The 11,396-nt window shown below is 43.2% G+C and overlaps 2 non-coding genes across 2 annotated transcripts; one reads left to right on the top strand and one right to left on the bottom strand.

The window, feature by feature from the left end:
* Positions 1 to 2,576: 2,576 nt before the first annotated feature.
* TRNAS-CGA (transfer RNA serine (anticodon CGA)) lies at positions 2,577 to 2,649 on the bottom strand. Its single transcript has one exon. It is a non-coding gene; the product is annotated as a tRNA-Ser (tRNA).
* A 3,603-nt stretch (positions 2,650 to 6,252) lies between these two features.
* TRNAP-CGG (transfer RNA proline (anticodon CGG)) lies at positions 6,253 to 6,325 on the top strand. The gene has a single exon. It is a non-coding gene; the product is annotated as a tRNA-Pro (tRNA).
* The last annotated feature ends 5,071 nt before the right edge of the window (positions 6,326 to 11,396 follow it).

Genomic DNA, 11,396 nt, shown 5'->3' on the forward strand with positions numbered 1-11,396 from the left:
GCTAATGGTATTGCACGCTCAACGCTCATCGATTCATTCCAGGCTTCTTTAGTGTTACCAAGACCTGGCTCAACGACACCAATCACGATAACAGCATCTTTACGAGTGAATCCACTTTCAAGCTTTTTTCATGTGACAGACAACAGCGTAGAGGGGGCGGTGTGACCATCGTGATAAAGGAAGCATTCATTGCCGCACCCATAATTATCGATTCTTTTCTTGAATGTACTTGGATTTCCTTGAAGGGTGCTGCATTTCGTTTCATCATTGGTGTTTTTTACTGTCCACCCGACATGTCTGGTACATTTTCCGATGAGTATCATCGGGTACTGAGCGAGGTGGGTGCGCTTTTTCCGAGGTTGGTAATTATCATATTTGGAGATTTCAATTTTCCCAATATCGATTGGTTGACGCTCTCCGTATCGGCCACGGATGCGGCCGCACATACCTTTCTCGGCAGTTGTCTTGACTTTTCATTAACCCAACTTATTAGCCAACCAACACAATCCACTGAAACTTCTGCCAATATACTAGGCTTAGTTTTAACTAACAATCCTGATATATATTCCGACACAACTCATGAAGAAGGCATTGCTGACCATGATGTTATAAGTGGATGCATTACGTTTTGTGTGAGCAAAAGAGCAATTACCAAAAGGAAAATAAGATATTACGGTAAAGCCAATTTCGACGCAATTAACAATGCATTAACAACATTTTCAAATAAATTTCTGCATGATTTTCATTCACGCTCCATTGAACAAAACTGGGTCCTCTTTAAAGCCACCCTCAGTTCACTCATTAACACGTTCATTCCTATGTTATCAATTTCCTACAAAAGCAGTTCTCCTTGTTTTAACAACAAGCTTCGGCGGCTCAATAACAAGAAAGAGACTGTACAGGCGGGCAAAACTGACTGGTCTGATAAACACAAAGCGTGTGAAAAGGCTTATAAGGCATTGCTAAAATCTACTCGGCATAACTTTTTTCTCATGATATACCGTCCATGCTAAAAAATTATAATTGTTGCTTTTGGCGTGTTGTGAACCCTGGAACTCGCGCCGACGTCAGTTTTACTGATTCTTATGGTGTTCCTATCCCCACTTCAGATTGCGCTCAACTTCTTAATGATACGTTCGTAACAATTTTAACTCGTAAAAACTTTACTCATTCCCAGCTTTAAATACATTAGTGGGAACCACAATGCCCGAGGTAGTCATCAGTGAGTCTCATGTTTTATCTGTACTAACGAATCTTAAAACGTCATCTAGTGCCGACCACTTAGGTTTCCATAATAAAATTTTAAACAATACATCGCATAGTATTTGTTCTATGTTAACCGCTTTATTTTAGAGCGCAGCTCTTTGGCGTCCGTTCCTGGGTTTCGCGTCGTCGTCGTCGTCGGCGTCGGCGTCGGCCTCGTAACCAGCTCCGCCCCCCTTTCATCCCCCCAGCGCTAGCAGCGACCGACTGATACCGCTGGATGCCGCTGTCGCCGCTAGAGAGTCAAGATAACGTGACTGCATAGAACACCGTCGCCGCCATGCAGAAAGAGGAGGAAAGGGTCCCCCCCCCTGTTCTTGTGTGGCGGATAGGGTGCTCTTCAGTTGCATCAGTCAGTCGCTGCTATCTCTTCCCTCCTCCCTTTATCGTGTTGTCCGCTTGCTGCGCGCGCTTCTGCCCCCATCGTTTGCCGCTGGGTGTACACGCCGCCCCCCTCCCCCCTCTTCCTGCGAGTCTCCGGTTGTCAAAGCGCCGGCTCGAACTTAATTCCTTTCTTCGCTCCTCCTCCAATGCAACCCCTGTGCGGTGGCAATCAGAGAGCCAGATCGGTGGCGGCGGATCTGTATATGTGCACCGCCCGAGCCGAAATTGCCGCTGCCGTTCGCCCTGTGCGGTGGCAATCAGAGAGCCAGATCGGTGGCGGCTTGACATAAAGACAAACAGCAATTTCCTAATACTTATGCGGGAGAACATCCCGTTCCTCTCGCTCGTAACGCGTCCCACGGCTGTGACAACCTCGCGAGGCACTTGTATAGATCTCGTCTTTGAGAATCAAGCATTGGTGTACCAAGTCGAACATATATCAGTCTATTTCTCCGACCACAAAGCTTCCTTCATGACTGTCAAGAACTGTTAGCGGAGTCTTTGTTAAAGGAATACGTGTGAAAAATAAAAAAAAAATTCTGTGATAGCGCATACATGTGTTGCTCGATTTCTTTGCCTCAATCTATCGAAAAGGTGAAACAGCTTATTTGCTGCGCTCAAATTTCGCATTAGGAAGTAACGTAATCGTCGGTAAATTTTTTTTCCAGTCACTATCAACTGGTGGTACTCCTAATGAGTGGCACATTGCTAAAACAATACCGATTTTCAAATCAGGGGATCGTGCTTCTTCACTTAATTATCCTGCCATCTCCTTAACCAGCACTGTTTGTAAATTACTCAAACATATCATATCATAAGAAGCCAACAAACACTGAAACCAAGGACAACATAGCGGAAATCACTTGTGCTTAATAAATAAAATAATGAAACGTCAAATTCATGGAAAATAAAGTGGATAAAAAACAACTTGCCGCAGGTGGGAACCGAACCCACAACCTTCGCATTTCGCGTGCGATGCTCTACCAATTGAGCTACCGCGGCGCTGTTCTCGCATCCACTTTCTTGTGTATTTGTGTGTCCTAGTAAAACCCTGGGAGTGTTAGCCAGCGCCGCCACTCACAGACCTTGACGGCGGACGTGGAACGTCCTTCTTGCCGCAGGTGCCACGAGAACGTGATCTTCTGGGGTGAAGGCAACTGGTCAATAAACCCACATATGCTACCTGAAGGCATCAATGTTGCCGGAGTCGAGACCCCCGTTATGTAATAAAGGGGAAGAAAGGGGTTAAGCGAGGGGCTCGATTGTTATTAGTCATATCATTGTTCCAGTGGGATGAAGAAAAGAACTGCCGGGTACCTGTAAAGGCACAGACAAATGCGAGTAAAGGCCAAAAAAACCAGGAAGGAATTGGACCACACCTACGCCCCCGACCGCCCCAAAAACGAAACAAATAACCTTTGCAAACGTAAATGCGCGTAGTATCTTGAATAAGCTTAACGCACTAGAGTCTCTTCTTATCAGCCTAGAGCCCGACTTTATGGCGATTACAGAAACGTGGCTTACAGATGACATACAGGACAAAGAAATAGCCCCACCCGACTATGTGATTGTGCGCAAAGACAGATTAACGCGAGGAGGAGGAGTTGCTTTACTAATAAATAAAAAAATTCCTTTCACTATCTTACCAGAAGTCGAAAATGCTGAAGCACTTTTTTGCAAACTTAGTTTTGGTGCAACGACTATCAGTGTCGGTTGTATATACCGTAGCCCTTCGACTGATGAACGCGTAGTGACATCATTACATCAGTATATGGAACTTCATGTACCAAAATCCCGGCTGATCCTTCTCGGGGATTTCAACCTTCCTGATATCGACTGGCCAACCATGAGTTATCGCTCTCCTTGTTCAGAAATTGTTTTTGATATTATGCTTAGTTTTGACTTGTCACAAGTTGTCAACGAGCCCACACGTGTTCAAGGCAATGCATCCAACATTCTTGACCTCATCTTTCTGAGCAACCACTTTTCGATCAATAAAACTAACTTAGCAGTGCTAGATGGAATATCAGATCACAAATTAACATTATGCACTACTCCCATTCAGGCCGCAACAAATCTTTCTATTTCCCAAACTAGTTATCCAGACTTTATAAAAGCTGACGACTCAAGCATAGTTAATTACTTAGTTTTGGAGTATCAGTCATTTGAAGAACTCGCTAATTCTTCAGACACTGATATAGACGCAATATGGGAAAGATTTAAAGCCATTGTATCCCACTGCATCAATAACTATATTCCAATAAGAACCAAACAAACTAATAAAAATAACCCATGGATAACACGTGATGTCATTCATGCAAAGCGCAAAGTGAAGCGACTAAGACAATTGCTCAAAACAAAAAAAGGCCCTCAACATAAACGTAAACTCACGTGTGCTGTCAATGAAATGAAAGCAAAGATTAGTACAGCGAAATCACATTTCTTTTCAGTTACGCTTCCTAACTTTTTAAAGCATTCCCCTGGAAAGTTTTGGAAGTATCTTAGCCCCCAAAAACAAAGCAACACTCTCAATTCTCAGGAACAAAATTTAAGTTTTGCAAATTCATTAAGTACATACTTCCAGTCTGTGTTCACTGCTGACGATGGTCGCATTCCGGAGGTGAATCACTACAACCAGAGACCACTAGGCATGCCAACGATAACTGAGTCAGGAGTCCTGAACTTATTACTATCAATAGACACAAAAAAAGGAAACGGCCCGGACAATATTCCCAACACTTTTCTTCAAAGATATGCCGAAGTCAACGCGAAATATCTACATCTAATATTTAACAAATCCTTATCAACATGTAGCCTTGCAAAGGAATGGAAAATAGCGAAAGTAATCCCCGTTCATAAAGCAGGAAGCAAAAGTGATGTTGGTAATTACAGACCAATATCGCTAACGTCCACTGTAGGGAAATTATTAGAGCATATCATATTAAAGCATATCACGAACTATCTAGAACAAGCAGAAATATTATCGCCTATCCAGCATGGCTTCCGGCGGGGACTTTCAACAATAACCCAATTACTTGAAGTAACGCATGACTTATCCCAAAGCATTGATAATCAAAAACAAGTTGACTTAATAGCATTAGATTTTTCAAAGGCGTTTGATAGAGTAACCCATCGAAAACTAATCAGCAAACTGAAAACAACTTTAGGCGATGGTTCTATTGTCAATTGGATTGAAGATTACCTAACCAACCGGTTTCAGTATGTTGTTGTTAACAATGAAATTTCTTCCATTGTACCAGTTACATCGGGGGTGCCTCAAGGGTGTGTCCTTGCTCCCACTTTATTCCTTATATTTATTAATGATTTACCCTCTAACATCCGCGTTAAAATGAAGCTTTTTGCCGACGACTGCATTCTTTATAATGAAATTAACTCTATGAATGACCACGTTGATTTAAACAGCGCCCTTCACGAGGTAGTGAAGTGGTGTAAAAAGTGGCAGATGGAGCTGAACATTAAAAAAACTGCCTTTTTATCTATAACCCGCAAAAAACATAGGTCAGACTTCGAATACACAATCAATAATATACCGCTCACCCGAGTTCATGAGCTTAAATATCTTGGCTTGATCATTTCACATGACCTAAGATGGGAATCTCATATTAACAGTATCATACCATCTGCTTTAAAACGGCTGTTCTTCCTCAGAAGAAGACTTCGAGCTGCGCCACCGGAAATTAAACTGCTATCATACAACGCATTTATTCGCCCAGTTCTCGAATATGGTAACACAATTTGGTTTCCTTATACACAACAGCTTATTAACAAACTAGAAGGAGTGCAGCGAAAGGCAATTAGATTCATCTTTAACAAATACAAGAATAGCGATTCACCTACCCAACTGCTAAAACAAGCCGGTATTCCTACTCTGCGAAACCGCGCCAAGCTAGCAAGACTAAAATTATTGTTCCAATTGATACACAATGCATTACGAATAAATACTTCGTTGTATATATCCCTAGCTGACACCAGACCTTCCCGCCATAAGCATTCATTAACACTTAAAGAATATGCATTTCGCACTGACTGTTTTAGATATTCGTTCTTTCCTCTTGCAATAAGAGAATGGAATAGCCTGGACCCCTTCATAACGACTAACACATCGTTGCCGAAATTTATAACCCTTGTAGAAGAGCTGTTGTGCAATAATTAGAATACGTTAGCCGGAAATAACACCACTCAAGTCATTGTATAAAATGAAATCTGTATGAGCATTGTATTTGCCTATGTAATTTCACCCCCTTTTGCCAAATGAAATGTACCCTTGTTTTATTTCCTACCATATGTGTAAATCTGCTTTCTGTCGATTGCAAATATTGTTGAAATCATGTAAACCTGTTTTTATCGCTATTTGTGAGTGTATAATATATGCCCAACCTGTAAAAATCCCGCTGGGATTGACAGTATCTGAAATAAATAAATAAATAAATAAGAAGCCAACAAACACTGAAACCAAGGACAACATAGTGGAAATCACTTGTGCTTAATAAATAAAATAATGAAACGACAAATTCATGGAAATTAAAGTGGATGAAAAAACAACTAGGACACACAAATACACAAGAAAGTGGATGGGAGAACAGCGCCGTGGTAGCTCAATTGGTAGAGCATCGTACGCGGAATGCGAAGGTTGTGGGTTCGGTTCCCACCTGCGGCAAGTTGTTTTTTCATCCACTTTAATTACCATGAATTTGTCGTTTCATTATTTTATTTATTAAGCACAAGTGATTTCCACTATGTTGTCCTTGGTTTCAGTGTTTGTTGGCTTCTTATGATATGACTAATAACAATCGAGCCCCTCGCTTAACCCCTTTCTTCCCCTTCAAACATATCATACACAGTCAAGTCATCAACTTCCTTGAAGACCATGATATTATTTTTAAGCATCCGCACGGTCTTCGCAAGGGCTACTCATGCGACACCCAACTTGCGGGATTTGTTAACGACATACATGCACTGATAGATGCTGGGTTTCAAGTTGACGCAATATTTTTAGATTTTTCTAAGGCGTTTGATCGTGTTCCACATCATAGGTTGTTACTTAAACTTTCACAGCTTAACATTCATCCTGCTATAATTGCATGGATCACCGATTTTCTCTTATTTAGAATTCAGTTTACATCAGTTACCAACTCCAACTCATGTTATGCTGATGTTACGTCTGCAGTTCCACAAGGCAGCGTACTTGGACCTCTACACTTTCTAATCTATATTAATGATTTATCCAGTTACGTGTCATCCAAAATCAGACTATTTGCAGATGACTGTGTACTTTATCGATGTGTAACAAGTAACACTGATAGCCGCTTACTACAAGCTGACCTGGAGGCAATAAGTGCATGGTGTTCTAATTGGTTAACGCCATTAAATATTTCCAAAACTAAACTCATGTCTTTCACCAATAGGTCACGAATTCCAACCACCTACTCCCTTGATAACAACGCTGTGCAACTCGCCATAACTTACAAGTACCTTGGCATCAGTCTTCAGTCAAAGTTATCATGGAATAATCATATTAATCTTACCCTTCTCTCTTCAAACCGTACTCTCGAACTGATCAAACATAACTTAAAAGAAGCCTCAATGCATGTTAAAAAACTAGCTTACACAACATTAATCCGTCCAAAACTAGAATATGCGTCTGCCATTTGGGATCCCGAACAAACTTATATCAGTAACATCGAAGCCTTGAAAAACCGTGCTGAGCGATTCATTTTTTCAGATTATTCACGTTACACCAGTGTCACCTCGTTAAAGAATAAAGAAGAGCTGGACAACTTAGCACTTCGCCGTAAAATTTCTTGCCTATCACTTTTCCGTAAGCTTTATCACCATCCATCACTTGATGACCACTGCTTTCAGTCACACCAGTTATCTCTCCACGTCGTGACCATCCATACAAAATCAAACGCATCAACTGCCAGTCATCCCATTCCGCATATTCGTTCTTACCGCGCACAATAACCGAATGGAACGCCTTACCATCAGACATTGCCACGGAACCAGACTTGACTACGTTTCAAGATTTAATTCGCTCGCTGCTTGTCAACTAATCTTACTATTATTATTATGGGACTTGTGCAGTGTTTTCGATGTTTGTTGCTGTTTGCTTTTCATTGCAGTTGCCTTATGTTCTCCTAATATGTAGTAATGTTTTCTCTGTAATAAGTGTGACCTAATTATCTTGTATACTAATTGTTTCACTCTATTATTACTTTTGTTCTATTCTCTTGTTTTAGTATGACGTATAATCTATGATCAGTGCCTGTGATCGCCCTTCCCCCCATGTAATACCCTCGTAATGAGGGCCTTTGAGGGTATTTTTAATAAATAAATACATAAATGAGAGGGTTCGAGTGTTAAGCGTTGCAAGGGTCAGTTTCCATTGGCAGCCTGTCGGGACCCAGAGATTCCTAGCACCCTCTCCTGCGTTAAAGGTCTGACCGCCGCCTTGGTCAGATGCTCCGCAGCTGCTGGGGAATGAGGGCCATTGGTTAATTGTAGATACCATCAGGGAGGTTGTTACCGAATACTGCACCAGGGAGGTCAATTACTGTTCTGGTGAGGGAGTGTCCTTGTTCAAGCTTAGTGGGCCTTCCTAATTTGGTTGTACCTGGATTAGTAGAGCCCCACTCGCTCTCCGCATCTTTCGCCGGCGGCAGACGTCACTCCTAGCCGGCAGGTGTAGTGCAATGGAGAACGTCAATTTAAAGAAAAAATAATAATAATATCTGGGGTTTTACGTGCCAAAACCACTTTCTGATTATGAGGCACGCCGTAGTGGAGGACTCCGGAAATTTTGACCACCTGGGGTTCTTTCACGTGCACCTAAATGTAAGCACACGGGTGTTTTCGCATTTCGCCGCCATCGAAATGCGGCCGCCGTGGCCGGGATTCGATCCCGCGACCTCGTGCTCAGCAAATTTAAAAACAAAGCACTAAGCTTATGTATCACGTTCTACCAACCGCAGAGATTGCGCTGTTGAGTTACACCATCGACTTAATACGAGAGGCCCAATGTAGACCAGTCGGAAAGTTAGCCTCAACGCATGACAACAACATGCATGGCTGAGGCGCGCATGCTCTTAGATGTTTGGGGCATCAGCGAGTTAATGGAGATTACCTTAGTAACTTGCGATTCGCTGATTATATTGCCTTGCTTAATAAACTCAGGGGACCAATTGCAATGCGTGCTCACTGACCAGGACAGGCAAAGCAGAAGGGTGGGTCTAAAAATTATTCTGCAGAAAACTAAAGCAATGTTTAACAGCCTCGGAAGAGAACAGCAGTTTACGATAGGTAGCGAGGCACTGGAAGTGGTAAGGGAATACATCTACTTAGAGCAGGTAGTGACCGCGGATCCGGGTCATGAGACTGAAATAATCAGAAGAATAAGAATGTGGTGGGGTGCGTTTGGCAGACATTCTCAGATCACGAACAGCAGGTTGCCATTATCCCTCAAGAGAAAAGTGTATAACAGCTGTGCCTTACCAGTACTCACCTACGGGGCAGAAACCTGGATGCATACGAAAAGGGTTCTACTTAAATTGAGGACGACGCAACGAGCTATGGAAAGAAGAATGGTGGGTGTAACAATAAGGGGGGATAAGAAGAGAGCAGATTGGGTGAGGGAACAAACGCGAGTTAATGACATCTTAGTTGATATCAAGAAAAAAAAGATGGGCGTGGGCAGGACATGTAGTGAGGAGGGAAGACAACCGATGGTCATTAAGGGTTACGGACTGGATTCCAAGAGAAGGGTAGCGTAGCAGGGGGCGGCAGAAGGTTAGATGGACGGATGAGATTAAGAAGTTTGCAGGGACAACATGGCCACAATTCGCACATGACTGGGGTAGTTGGAGAAGTATGGGAGAGGCCTTCGCCCTGCAGTGGGCGTAGCCAGGTTGATGATGATGATGATAATGATGATGATGATCACTGTTATGTCTCAGTTCTCGCGCCAAGCAATCGGATAATGAGAAGTTTTGTTTTCCAATTTATGCTGGTAATACGCGGACGCCGCTGTTGTTCATCAAGGGGGAACCAAGGCGCAGTCAAAATAGTTCACAACCGTATACCGCGACTGATGATGCAGGTTGCATGTTTGCGTAGCCAAGAAATTCTACTTTCTGTAGTTATTACAGCAGCCAAAGACAGCATGCACGGTGGTTTTACGACGTCTTTGTATTAGCCGACTTCGCGCAACTATTTTCACAGAATACGCCAACACCTTTCCACATCATACCCTTACTTTCCTCTTCGTCCGATGAAGAAAGGTCTCCCAACCGATGGGGATTGTTTGAGAAAATATTAGGCAGAAGCAGTTACTACTCAAGGAGCCCACTGATTCCAGTGACTGGCTGACCTTATAGATGTGAAAGACGCTGCCATTTCTCCGAAATACAAGAAAAGAAGAATATCGTGGGCGCAATATATCCTTTCCGCGAACGCATATCAACGTGTGTCGCCAGATATTGACTTTTGGCGCTTGAGCGACAATTTAGGATGGAAGTCCCCCTTTTCGCTTGCGAATCGCAGTTTGCGAACACATGTTCTTTCAACGCGTGTCGCAACGTTGATGTTAGATATACTTCGTTCTCGTTAATAATATCCTTTAGGTATAACACGGTATACCACCTTTTATTGATTAAAAATTGGTCATGCAGTGACTGCAATCTGCAGTTGTTATTACTTAAAATGCATCATCATAGTTTCGTTTATGGCATGAAAATATTGTCTTTCCTTTGTGTTTTCTTTCTTTATGCTTTTTTTTGCGTAATGTCGCAGTTTGCATCATGGAAGAATCATGAAATCATCATCATGAATCATCAGCCGAATCATGGAAGATTTTTTGGCCGTTTCTTTTGTTCATGAGATGGCATAACGCAGCATTGGCGTACCTCTTTCCAGACTCAAGGCGACCACGCTTATTAATGACGAAAATGCGTGTTGCGCTGCATTCCACGCATGGGGGGGGGGGGATATCGAACAGGTACCACAGCGTGGGAATCACGCACAGGGTGGAAGCGGCTGCGCCGAGCGACGCCATGCCGCAAATAGGCCTAAATGCCGTTTTCACTTCGATTAACGCATGACCGCTCGGTGCACAGACTTCTTTCGCTGATAACACGGATAGGCGCAGTATTGCGTACAGCTCAGCGGTAAACGCACGCTAGGAAAAAAAAAACAGTCGGTGAGCATAATTCGTAACAGAAATTTTGCAGTGGTCCACTTTCCCTTATAGCAGGAGATGCAATTCTCTCACAGTCTATACGAAACAGGTCAGTACACACAGCTATTTATTAATGGAGCTCGCAAAGCAACGGCTGCCCTACCACGTAGGCGTCTGGCGTCGAGCTGAAGGACTTAATGTTATCGTGTGCTCTGCGTCGCACAGTCGCGCAAAAGCATTCTAAACCACCGACTGCTTATTGATCGGCGCGACAGCCATCGGTGCCACCTCGAAAGTTTCGCTTCGATTCAGGGGCGGAGCGTTCGTCTACATATGAAGTATAACACATGGTCACAACTTGGGGTCGCCAAGGGCGCACCGATGACCATTCATCATCCAGGCGCCTCCGTGAAAACTCGTCGTTTGGCATTCGAAAGTTCGCCATTCCTAACCAGTCAGCGGAATTTGAGCTTGTTCCGTGCTCATTGCGTGGTTGACGCTGCGAGACTCGGTGGCTGTGAGCTACGGCGGCGCATCGATGGGAAAATTTTTCACC

This window comes from Dermacentor variabilis, chromosome 2, assembly GCF_050947875.1.
Source record: "Dermacentor variabilis isolate Ectoservices chromosome 2, ASM5094787v1, whole genome shotgun sequence".
Taxonomy (NCBI): Eukaryota; Metazoa; Arthropoda; class Arachnida; order Ixodida; family Ixodidae; genus Dermacentor; species Dermacentor variabilis.